Source organism: Pipistrellus kuhlii, unplaced genomic scaffold, assembly GCF_014108245.1.
Source record: "Pipistrellus kuhlii isolate mPipKuh1 unplaced genomic scaffold, mPipKuh1.p scaffold_m20_p_2, whole genome shotgun sequence".
NCBI lineage: Eukaryota > Metazoa > Chordata > Mammalia > Chiroptera > Vespertilionidae > Pipistrellus > Pipistrellus kuhlii.
The window spans coordinates 57030953-57043469 of NW_023425515.1; positions in this window are offsets into that span (position 1 = coordinate 57030953).

The window sequence follows — 12517 nt, forward strand, 5'->3', positions numbered from 1 at the left end:
TCACTGTCTTAACTCTCTACTTTTTTGTTTCATACATGTTTAGTAGCTAAATTCTATGTTGGAATCTAACTCTTTGCTTACTCCAAACTATATATATATATATCATAGAACATAATTGGAGGAAAATGTACAACTTTACTAACTTCAAATTTACTATCTTGAATCCCCTTACTTCTGACAGGCAATCAAATGATGATCCACTTTACTCTTCCAGCCTCCTGCACAACTATTCAGATTTTTCCTCTCTAACTTCTAACATCTACTTACCCTTTCTTACTCTCAACTAAAGACTCTCAACAAACTTTCCTGATAAAGTAGAAACTATCAGCAGAGAATATCTAACCCTACCACTACATTAGCACATACTAGAGTCCCAGTGCCTGAAATTCCTAGGTAGGGTCCCTAGACCTGACTGGTGATCGGGGCCAATCAGATTCCCTGCTTTCCCACCTCCTTTCTTCCCTCCTTCCCTTGCCCTGCCCCACCACTGATTGCCTGCCATGTTCCATGCTGTTCCCTGATGGTCAGCACATGTCATGAGAGCGATTGAACTCCCAGTCTCTTGGTTGAACTCCAAGGGGACAATTTGCTTATTAGCCTTTTATTATATAGGATAGATTCATCCATCTACCAGCTTCTATACCATATACGCTACTTCCCTTCCTGCTAAAATGGATGGCATTCCCATAGTCTTATCCAAAGTTAATTTCTCAATTTGTGGATTAGATTATATTCACAAATATTTTCTCTCTGCTCAGTTGTTCCCAATAGGCTTATAAACATGATGATCCCACTCCTGTATTTCTCAGATAAAATTCCCAGAAGAAAAGAATAAATGGTTGAGCTTGGATTGACTGTCCAACTATGGCAAAGAAAGCAAGGAGAAATCTGGTTTCCAGAACACTGGAGAAAAAAAAGTTTTTTAGATGCCCCTAACATATGCATTTCATGACTATTTTCAGAAATAATTTCTCATAACAGCCATTGAAAGTTTCAGGATGACTAGGGAAAAGCAGAAAGGAGAGCTTAAAGAGGAGAGTCTGGCAAGTACCACAAGACTAGAGAGGCAGATTTCCAAGTTCAGGAAGTCAGGGAGAAGTATTCAGAATGATATTTCAACTCTAGACCAATCATCAAGAACAAATGGTGAAATCATATCAGAAATCTTCAACATGATTATTACAGAATTAAAGACTTATTTGGAAGAGAAAGATAACAATAAAACTCGAATTAACAAATGTATAAGTGATTTTTAAAAATAAGTTGCAAATATAGTGAATCTTAGAATCAAAATAATTTGATTACATCTGTTTGTAATCAAATGAGACTTCTTCAACTGAGGCCTCTGATGAAGAGATTACTATAACCATCAGCTTCAAAGCTGGCCCATGTTATACTGCAACACTGGCAGGGCAAATCAGGGCCAAACACTTAGAGTACAAAGCTCAGCAGGTCTAACCCATAATCTAAGAGAGAAAGAAAGAAAGAAAGAAAGAAAGAAAGAAAGAAAGAAAGAAAGAAAGAAAGAAAGAAAGAAAGAAAGGAAGGAAGGAAGGAAGGAAGAAAGGAAGGAAGGAAGGAAGGAAGGAAGGAAGGAAGGAAGGAAGGAGGAAGAAGAAGGGAAAAAGGAAGGAAGGAAGGAAGGAAGGAAGGAAGGAAGGAAGGAAGGAAGAAAGGAAGGAAGGAAGGAAGGAAGGAAGGAAGGAAGGAAGGAAGGAAGGAAGGAAGAAAGGAAGAAAGAAAGGAGAATTTTATAGCACAAAACAAGATTCATAAAAATAGAAAAAAAAATGATTTTCAGCTTGAATCAATACTGACTAAATAATTTGGGGAAAATATCCTAAGCACCATATCTTATATAATAAAGAGGTAATATGCACATTGAGCATAACTCCAACACACGAGATGGTCACCCCCATGTGGTCAAAGATGGCTGCCACAAGATGGCCAGCAGTTGTGGGTAATCAGGTCAGCAGAGGAGGGGCCAGACCTGCAAGGAGGTCAGTTGGGGGTGATCAGGCCTGCAGAGGAGGGCAGTTGGGGGCAACTAGGCTGGCAGGGGAGGGAGGTTAGAGGTGACCAAGCCAGCAGAGGAAGGTAGAAGGGGGAATCCAGACCTGAAGGGAGGGCATTTGGGGGGACCAGGACTGCAGGAGAGGGCAGTTAGGGCTGACCAGACTGATAGGGGAGGGCAGTCAGGGGCAATTGGGCTGGCAGGGGAGCAGTTAGATGTTGGTCAAGTTGGCATGGGAGTGGTTGGGGCAATCAGACAAGCAGGCAGGTGAGTGGTTGGAAGCCAGCAGTCCTGGGTTGTGGGAGGGATATCCAACTGCCTGTTTAAGCCTGATTGGGCCTAAATGAGCAGTGGAACATCCCTCAAGAAATCCCAGATTTGAGAGGGTACAGGCTGGGCTGAAGAACACACCCCTCCCCCATGCATGAACATCATGCACTGGGCCTCTAGTATTTAATAAGCATAAATACCCGAAATAATAATGCTAACAAAAGAGACTATGAGGACCATAGGCAGCAAGTTTAGTGTGACTTGGTAGTGAAAGTGGTCAGTGTGGGCTACATGCTACATAATGCAAGAGGAGAGGGAATAGTGTGGCCCTTCCCATCGACCCAGGGACACTGTATCTGGGAGAGTGTGTCCACTCCAAAGCCATCACACCACTAAGATGAGGTCATCAGATTGCACCTCTAAAATCTTAAAAATTAGGTTTCAGTAGAGAGGCAGGGCTATAGGCAAGGCATTGGCCAAAAGGAGGTGAAGATTTAGTTCAATACCCTCAAACATCTCTTAATTTACTAAATTGGTTTGTCCCTAAATATGAGTGAGAGAATTTGTTTTGTTTTGTTTTGTTTTGTTTTTTGTTTTTTTCTTCTTCTGAAACAAAACAGAAGATTATCCTGGCATTTCTCTCCTAAACAGTTGATGTAGAGATCCAATAGATCATAAGTCAATTCCTGAAATTATCTTGGCACTTTCAAAAGGCAGAATTGCCAAAATCTGCTTTGTCTTTCAGAGGAGAGAAATTATTAAAATGTGGATTAAAAAAAAATGGCATTGGAGTGAATACTGAAGAATGCAAGAAAATGAAAGTTGAGGGGCTTTCTGACAGATACTATGAGAAATGGCAAGATGTAGAAGGCTGATTTGGATGTCCCTAAGGAATACTTATTAGTTAAACTAATAAATAGTTGCAAGAAACAGAAATTCACTCAAATGTAAGTGAGTGTGGATTTATTCTGAGAACTTGAGTACTTTATGAAACCCAAGGGCAGACTGACCAGCTAAGCCTCATATTTGTGTAGAACTAAGGGCAGGTATGCCTTCAATAATTAAGGCATCTACTATCCATCTTTCTCTGTCTTTCTGGGCCTCTAATTTTTGCTATTTTCTGGATTTTGGTTCTATTTATGTTTTTCTCTTTAGAGTGCTTCTTTTACCCAGCTCTCAGCATTATAGGTTCCAAACAGCTGCAGTGAAATGATAGCCACACACTCTGGTATATTAAACAACCAACTGAGCTGTTGAGTCCCAAATGTAAATTTATTGGACAGAGGATGTGATTGGTCTAACTGGTAAATTGTCTATCTCTAGATTAGTCATCTGTGGGCAAATGGGTGGGGCCACAGGGCCACACAGGAAGATCTGACAAAGTAAATTCTTCAAAGACCTTTTAGAGAAGGAGGTAGAAAATAGTGGACAAAACACAGGTTAAAAAAAGGTAATGTTTTCATTGAGGGCTTTAAATGCTGGGTGGAAAGGCTTTTATTTTTACTCAGTAAATAATTTAATCCATTTATTTAAGCCCATAATTTAAGCAATTTAAGCAAAAGAGAGCTGAACAAAGGATTGCTATTATAAGATTACTCTAGCAGCAGGAAAAATTGAAGAGTGCAATAATGCAAGATTCAAAGACCAGAATAAAGATGGCAATAACCTTCACTTGGAATAATAAGATTTTAAGCTGGATGACCACAGTGAGAATAAAAATAAATAAAAACAAAAAGAAGAATTTGAGAGAATCCTGATGGAATTTGTTACTCCCCAGTTGTAGGAATCAAGGTAATGTAAATGAATCTATGTTGAGAACTGAAAAAAACTATAAATATACCCATAAATGTGTCCAAAAATAAAGAATGAGAAGCATGATGATTATATTTTGACACTAGACATGCATGTGGAGGAAATCTATGTGGTAAAATCTGACAAACTTTTGGAAAAGCAGGTCTCAAGCTCAGGACTATAGGCTGAAGATAAGGATGAAGGACAATCCTCCTGGACTTAATCATTGTGAAAGGGTAAGGGAGAGGGCTTCCTATAGCAACCGTGGTTGAGAACACAGGAGTGTAACATTGTTTTCACCTATTTATAAAATAGTTATAACAAAGAGACTCATTCTTCTTTCTATTCCAAAAGAGTATGGAATATCTTTCCTGGCCTGATGATAAGAATTCAGTGAAAATCAGTCTTGCTGGCCTTGAAGTGAGTCCTCTCTTTCACACAAAAGAAGATGAATGGGCATGACCTCATATAGCCGCTTTTCTAGGTCCATTGCTAAATTTTTGATTGAGCAATTTCCCTATTGCCAGATGATTATGCATGGCAGACTGATTCAGAGGCCATTGTCTGTTTTGAAATGAACCCCTAGAGTGCACTAATGGGATTTTATGCCGTTAATGCTGAACTGAGTGGGATGAGAAATCACTTTTCTGATCTGTCTGTTCCCTGGTCTCAGGGCTCACTGAAAGCACAAGCGATGATGGAAAGAAAAAGAATTCACTGAGATCCTGGCCCTTCCACCATCCTCCTAAGCCCCAACTGTGAATTAGGATGACCCCCCCTCCTCCATCCTTTCATCTTTTCTGCTTTACTTCAAGACATCCAGTCATCAGTTCCAACCTGTCAGGCTGGATAAGTCATCTGTTATCCTCTCTATAGCCCACCTCATCCAGAATAAAAAGCCTCGTGCTGTGGGGACATTTTTAACCAGGGACAGTCACCTTTGTAGATCAGGCCCTGTACCCAATTACTTTCCCAAGTCTTTTCTTTGTTGTTTTATTCTTCTCTGGTCCTAACTCCTTGAGAAATCTACTGTTTTTGTGTCCTGTGGGCAAGGAGGGAAGATGGGTTGAGCCACAACTGAGCTGTTTATGCTTCTTTTGACTTAACTGCCAGGTAAATTCCCCTGCCCCCTTCTTCCCCCCCCCCCCCCCCCCCCCCCCCCCCCCCCCCCCCCCCCGCCCCACACACACACACACATTTTATTCAACAAAAACAAAACCTAGAGAGATTGGAGCTCAGAGCTGGGTCTGGATGCCCCTCCTTATCTTCAGGGCAGGCTTTTCAGTTATTAATTTATTAATTTCCAACTCAGACTGAAACCTATTGTTCCCTCTTTTCTTGCAAAGAGCCAGTTTGCTTTCAGTGTCTACATTAACCAAATTCCTTTGCAACTAAACAATCCCATTGTTCAGCAAGTTTCTTATAAATTGGTTTTATCTCTATCACCTTCCCTCCAGCAGTGGCTGCAAGCAGAGGGGAGAGAAATGAGGAGGTGGGTCTGCAATGAAGATAAGTAACTTGTGATCAGAGAGGAGTGGGGACCTGCAATGCCAGAGGGGTCAGAACTGTGAGAGCTTCTGAAAGTAACAGCAAAGAGATTTGGGGCAGTGTTAGGAACTGAGAAAATCAAGGGTGACTAGAGCAAAGCTCTATTACTGTTATTAGTATGTTGGAGAAGACCAAAGAAAACCAAGGAAGCTTCAAGAAATGGAGGGACACTGTTTAATACGCCAGCGGACTCAGGGAACAGCCTGCCAAATCTGAGTGAAGGAACACGCATGGGGCCCTCACTTAATCTCCCTGTGGTCCTTGCCCCACAAACATGGATTATGATTCTGCTCCTTTTTGTGGGCCTTGCAAGAAGGCCCCCAGGTGTTGGGGGTCTCCAGGCCATATCTGATGGTCTAGCCTGGCACCAGCATTAATAACCTTTCCTTCGGGGCAGTGCATTGTTCACAGAAACAGGTTCTGCAAGACCAGTATCTGGGAAGGAGATAGGGACTTAACTGTAGATTACACAGAGCTTGCTGGCTTGCATTCAGATCACTAGCCCCAAATACCAGGGTTACATTGAAATTAGCCCTTTTTAGCCTTCTCAAGTAGACCTCCTGCCCCACTCACACAAGAGCCGTCTCTTTTCCTCATTTCTCAGTTCCTGCTTCTATCCTCCTGTCCAGCTATGCTAAACAAACTGGGTGAGCATTGACTTCACCCTGTCTCCCACGTCTTAGAGGAGGTGAGGGTGTAGGGCAAGCATGTCAAACTCAAAGACTAACATGGACCAAATAAACAAGGTTTAAATTTATGTGAGCTGTGAAAAAAATAAAAAAAATAAACAAAAAAAGCTTCAATTTTAATAGAAATGTAGGATTATTTAAATAGAGGCATGCTGTATAAAAAGAGCTGAAATAAATGAGTAATCATTAACATAAAAAAATAGGACATTTTAATAAAAATTAATATTTTTTCTTGAACATTAACTTACCAGATACTGAATAACTGCACAAATTAATAAGCATAACACAAATAAACCTATTTTTCTTGTTCTCTGAAAGCAAAATCTTTCATGTTGTGCATACCAAACATGAAATGAATGCAACACAATTATAATAATCAGTCATTATCGAACATTGTAGTTCATTATTAATAATTATGTATAACAGGATATTGTAAAAATTAAGTTACAAAATTTTTATTAACACATTTCTTACATATTGGCTGGGCTGCAAAAATATTTGTTGTGTGCCACATGTGGCCCATGAACTGCAATTTAAAGGAAATCACTTTAGATGTAATATGGCTCCAGCAGCAAAGATGTCTGGAAAATTTTGGATTCTCTGTTTAACTCTCCTTAGCCTTGGGCTGGACTAACTACCCAGACAACCAGTAATGCTGCCCAAAGATAAAGGTCATGCCTCCAGGAAGGTGATTAATGAGTGTGATAACACCCTGACATTACCTGTTAACTTAGGAATGCATTGTTTTTTCTGGTGGACTATGTGACTATCCACTATATGGTTTTATTTTTATCTACTAGTGGCCCAGTGCACGAAATTCGTGCACGGGGGGAGGGGTGTCCCTCAGTCTGGCCTGCACCCTTTCTAATCTGGGACCCCTCGAAGGATGTCCAACTGCTGGTTTTCAGGGATTGAGCCTCAACTGGCAGTTGGACATCCCTCTTGCAATCTGGGACTGCTGGCTCCTAATCGCTCACCTGCCTGCCTGCCTGATTGACACTAACCACTCTGCCTGCTGGCCTGCTTGCCCCCACCTCCCCTTCCCACTGGCCTGCTCTCCTCCATTTAGCCCCCCTGCTGGTCTGCTTACCCCCAATGGCCCCACTCCCCTCCAGTCTGAACACAACTGCTTTCCCATACTGGCCTGAGCACACACAACTTCCCTCCCCTCTTGCCTCTAACAACCTTTAGCTTTGCCCTGCCACCATAGCTTTGTCCAGAAGAACATCAGGAATGTCTCCTGGAAGGTCTCCCAGTCTAATTAGCATATTACTCTTTTATTAGTATAGATAGAGGCCTGGTGCATGGGTGGGGGCCTGATGGTTTGCCCTAAAGGGTGTCCTGGATCAGGGTGAGGGTTGCCTTTGAGTGTGGGGTGGCCTGGGTGAGGGACTGAGGGCTATTTTCAGGCTGGCCACACTCCCCAGTGATCCAGGCTCCCAGCCCCTTCTGTTTTTCTTTTTATCAATGCCTCCTTGAGTGAGACTAGGTATCTGGGATTTATTTATCTTCTATAATTGAAACTTTGTTGCCTTGAGCAGAGACCAGAGCCAACCAGGAAGAGTGGGAAGCTTGGCTTCCTCCATTGCTGAGGGAAACCCAAACCTCCTGCTTGTTCCAGCTCCATGGCTGCCGCCATCTTTGCTGGGTTAATTTGCATACTTGCTCCTTATTGGCTGGTGGGCATGGCTGGTGGGTGTAGTGGAGGTATGGTCAATTTGCATGTTTCTCTTTTATTACTATAGATACTAATAATATGCTAATTAGACCAAACATCTTCCAGATGCCCTTCTGGACAAAGCCACAGTGGTGGGGGCTAAGGCAGAGGTGGTTAGGAGTGATCAGGCCAGCAGGGGAGGGCAGCTAAAGGTGATCAGGCAGGGAGGCAGGTGAATGGTTAGGAGCTAGCAGTCCCAGATTTCAAGAGAGATGTACCCCGAGGGGTCCTGGATTGGAGAGTGTACAAGCTGTGTTGAGTGACCCCCCGCCCACTCTGTGCACAAATTTTGTGCACTGGGCCTCTAGTCCACTTATATAAAGGAATCCTGGCCAGGGAGGGATGTGGATTTTTTCAGGCTGGCCACCCACCACTGGCAAAAGCTGTTTTGCTGTTGTATGTAATTTTTTCCTATTAAAGCTCTGATGAATTTGAATAAAGCTATGTGTCAGTTCTTGGGAATGGATCCTGAATTTAGACTTTTGGGGCTTCCCCCCAGCAGAGCGGCTTGTTACTAAGCTCTACAAAGAATTTAATTTGATCCTAGGAACAACTGAGATGTAAACATTGTTATTACCAATTCGCAGATAAGAAAACTAAAGCTAAAAGAAAGCAACTTGGCCACAGTCACAGAAATGTGAAAGAAGTTTAAAAATCCAAGCATTATGTGATTCAACCTTTCTACTATGCTATGATTTCAAGCTTTTGAAATTAACAAAATGTTTTATGTAAAAATTGAAAAGCTGTTTATTGTATATGGTTAAATAATTTTAAGCACATATCTATAACAAATGTTAATTTATGGAGAGCTTTAATTATAGAATGTATACATGTAGTTTTCTGAATTTTATAAAATAATAGCACTAATTAAACACTCAATATTACTAATATTAAAACAACTATATTGTAGGTAAAAAGTTGGTTGATAAATTAAGATGAGAATTAGAAATAAAAACTCTCTCCCTTCTTTATATGTTTTACCATAGCCCGAGAATATGGTAAAACAGAGGTATTATATTTTTGTGCCTATGGGAAATTGAATTTAGGAATATGCAATCCCATGGAGTGCAAATGAAAACTGGACTCAGAAATAATAGCCTCATAAAACATAAAACTAAGTCTGTGTGCTAAGCACCACCCGGAAGTGGAAATTTTCACCTCAGTGGATTAAGGCCCTGCAGCCACGTGAGGGTGCTTTCTCCTGCCTTCACCAGGAAAGTGCATCTTCCTGTCTGCTTTTCTCTTCCTCTGGATCATTGCTCCTGTGACTTGGCTGTCGGATGGCCCTGTGTCTGTGGCAGACAGGCAAATAGAAACAAGACGCCTCACTCAGTGCCATGCCCCTGTAGAAAAATCTGTGGGAGGCATATGAATACCTGGTAATTGAGATGATTCTGGGCACGTTCAGATGGTTTTGTGGCAGCATGGAACAATCTGTGAACACTTTGATAAACATTTCACTTCGGGAGAGAGTGTAGGCGGTCGGAAGAAAATTTTCATGCTATGAATAAATATGTGAGTGTTGTGGCTTCCACCTCTACCCAACTCAACTACCTCTCCATCATGCTATGAGAAACGATGGGGGAAATTTGTGTGTATTTGTGTGTGTGTGTGTGTGTGTGTGTGTGTGTGTGTGTGTGTGTTTAGGTATGCATATATGTATAAATACATACATAGTTACACCTAGAAAAAAAAGAAAGGAAAAAAAAGACTTTTATATTCTAAAATAGACAGAGGCTTTAAAATAAATCTTTCACATAATGAGTTCCAGACTCGACCTGCAAGCAGAGCTGGCTAACCAACTGAACATCTCTGTAGATTGAAATACTCTGTTGTTTTTTTTTCTGATAAATGTCAGAGGACAGGTAATTCATTTCAGAAAACTAGGTTGAAACTTTAGTCATCCCATAAAACACCTGTCACCAGCACCTTCCCCTCAAATGCTCTACATTGAATCATACTGACCCTAAACCTCAGAAAGGATGACATCTAGGTATATAGCAGGCAGTTTAAGCAATAAGACTGTAGCTCAAGAGAGATTGCTAACTTCAAAATACAGTTTTTGAACTCATTGGCATACAAGAAGTAGGTGAAACAAGAGGAGGAAGAGATTTCCTAGGGAGGATGTGTAGGCTGGGAAGAGATGAGAATTGAGAACAAAATCTAGAAACATTAGCATTAAGGAACAGATGAAGGAAAAGAAGCCTTGAAGAAGACTGAAAATAATTTTTTCAGAGATGGAAATCAGGAGAAGCCAAGAAAAGAGGGTGTTTTAAGAGAATGTACTCTGTAGAGATCAAGGATATTTTTTATTCTTCTGAATAATTAATAAAGAAAGTATCTTAGTGAAAATGCCAAGGAAGGTACTAATATTTTTTGAATGTCCACTGTGATTTAGCATATGTGTGGAACATGAAAATATTCCTCGAACTTTGGTTTTCCTGGGTAAATATTCAAGATTTAATACATTTTTAAATATGTGAAGCTTTAAGTACATTTTCTGAGGAATAATGAATTTTAATTTTGACACTGCCAGAAGCTTGCACAATGACCTGGAACAAATCACTATCTATCTGGGATTTTGTTTTCTTATCCATAAAATAAAATAGATTCTAGTAAATTCCATTACATTGATACATGTAGCAATATGGTCTAGTGGCTAATGAGTCCATCAGCCAAAGATCCAATCCTGACTCCACTGCATTTATCTGCTTATTTGTTGAGAACCATATGGAGATATTTGAACGTTTCTGTGCTTTAGTTTCTTCATGAATAAACTACAGTAAAAATACAGTTAATAATAATAGTTTCTATCTTCCAAAGCCATTATAAGAATTAAATAAGCTAATACTTAGAAAGACCTTAGCATAGACCCTAGAACACAGTAAGTACTCTGCTGGAGGTTAAGCTCAGTGGGTCATAATAAATGGGAGAAGTCCTCAAAAGGTTGAATGGACTCTTTCAGCAGGGATGAAAATCTGCATATTGTTAACTGCTGCTGGAACAGCCAAAGGCAATTCCTCTAATCTGGTAATCTTTTACTGTTTACCAAATCTTACCTTCGATATGTATATCTGCTTTGTTAAAGAGAAAAAACGTGTTATGGGTCCAGATATTCAGAGACCCCACTTCACTAGAAAGTGGAGCATCCCCTGGTTCTCCCATGCCTCCCAAATTTATATTTCTTGTCTAGTCTCTCAATTCATTTATGCTCAGCCCTTCTCCAGATTACTGAACTTTAGCTATGGAGAAGACTGCAGCAGTACTGAACAATTGTTTTGAATTTGTTGGTGACTATATTATCATAATGATCTCAGATAAGATAAATATGAGCATTGACATCTTTAAATTCCTACTACACGATCAGTACTCAGCAGGTAAGAACCAGTCCAGTAGAAGAGCTGTTTTAGACTGTGCTTGATGGAGTAATTAAAATTATAATTTTAAAAGCATAGGTAACAGCCAATGAATTGGCAAAAGTTTTAGCAATCAACTTTTATGCCAGGTTCTTCCTCCTCTTATCCTTGTTTATGTTGAGAAATTAATCTCAAGGAATAAGGAGAGGGAGGGAGTGCATCACACCAACACACTGCATTAGTGATAGTGCTAACAATTTAATTGAGGTATCTACTCGTGATGATGTTTATACAGTTGGACCATTGTCAACCTAGATGAAAATCATTCAAGGCCATGGCAGAATCACTCTTTGTTTAATCAAACTAAGATTTGTCGTCATCCAATGTATGCTCCAATCACAGTTATTGACAGTATGTTTCATATTAAGCACCTGTACTTTGAAAAAATTCTCCTAGATAAGTATATATTTTAAATATATATTATTTATATTTATATATATTCAGCTGCCAAATCATCCAAACTTGTGGATGAATTTGATGCTAATAATAATAATTTAAGAAGAATAGGGCCAGATTTTGATCCATGATTCCTTCCATTCTAAATCTATCCTACATAATAAAAGGCTAATATGCAAATTGTCCCCTCAGGAGTTTGATCAGGAGACTAGGAGTTCAATTGCTTCTATGATGTGTGCTGACCACCAGGGGGCAGCATGCAGCATATGGCGGGTGACCAGAGGTGGCGGCGGGGTCCTGAAGGAGAAAGAGAAGGAGGAGGCTTGGAGACAAGGAGATGGGGAACTTGATTGGCCCTGATTGCTACCCAGACCCAGGGACCCTAACCATGCACAAATTTTGTGCACTGGGCCTCTAATATTAGTATATAGACAGGCTGCTGATAAATTATATCAACTGAGCTACAAGGCTTCCTGAAAAGTAGGTAATTTGGATCATCACAATTATTACACCACAAACACCTCTTGTTTGATTTATTTTTATTTTTTTCCCTTCATTTCACTGGAAATGGTGTTGCACAGGAAAATTTAGAGCTGTGGTTCTCAAACTTGACTGCACATTAGAACCAGCTGGGGGTGTTTTAAAAATCCCAATGTCCAAGCCATATCAAATACCA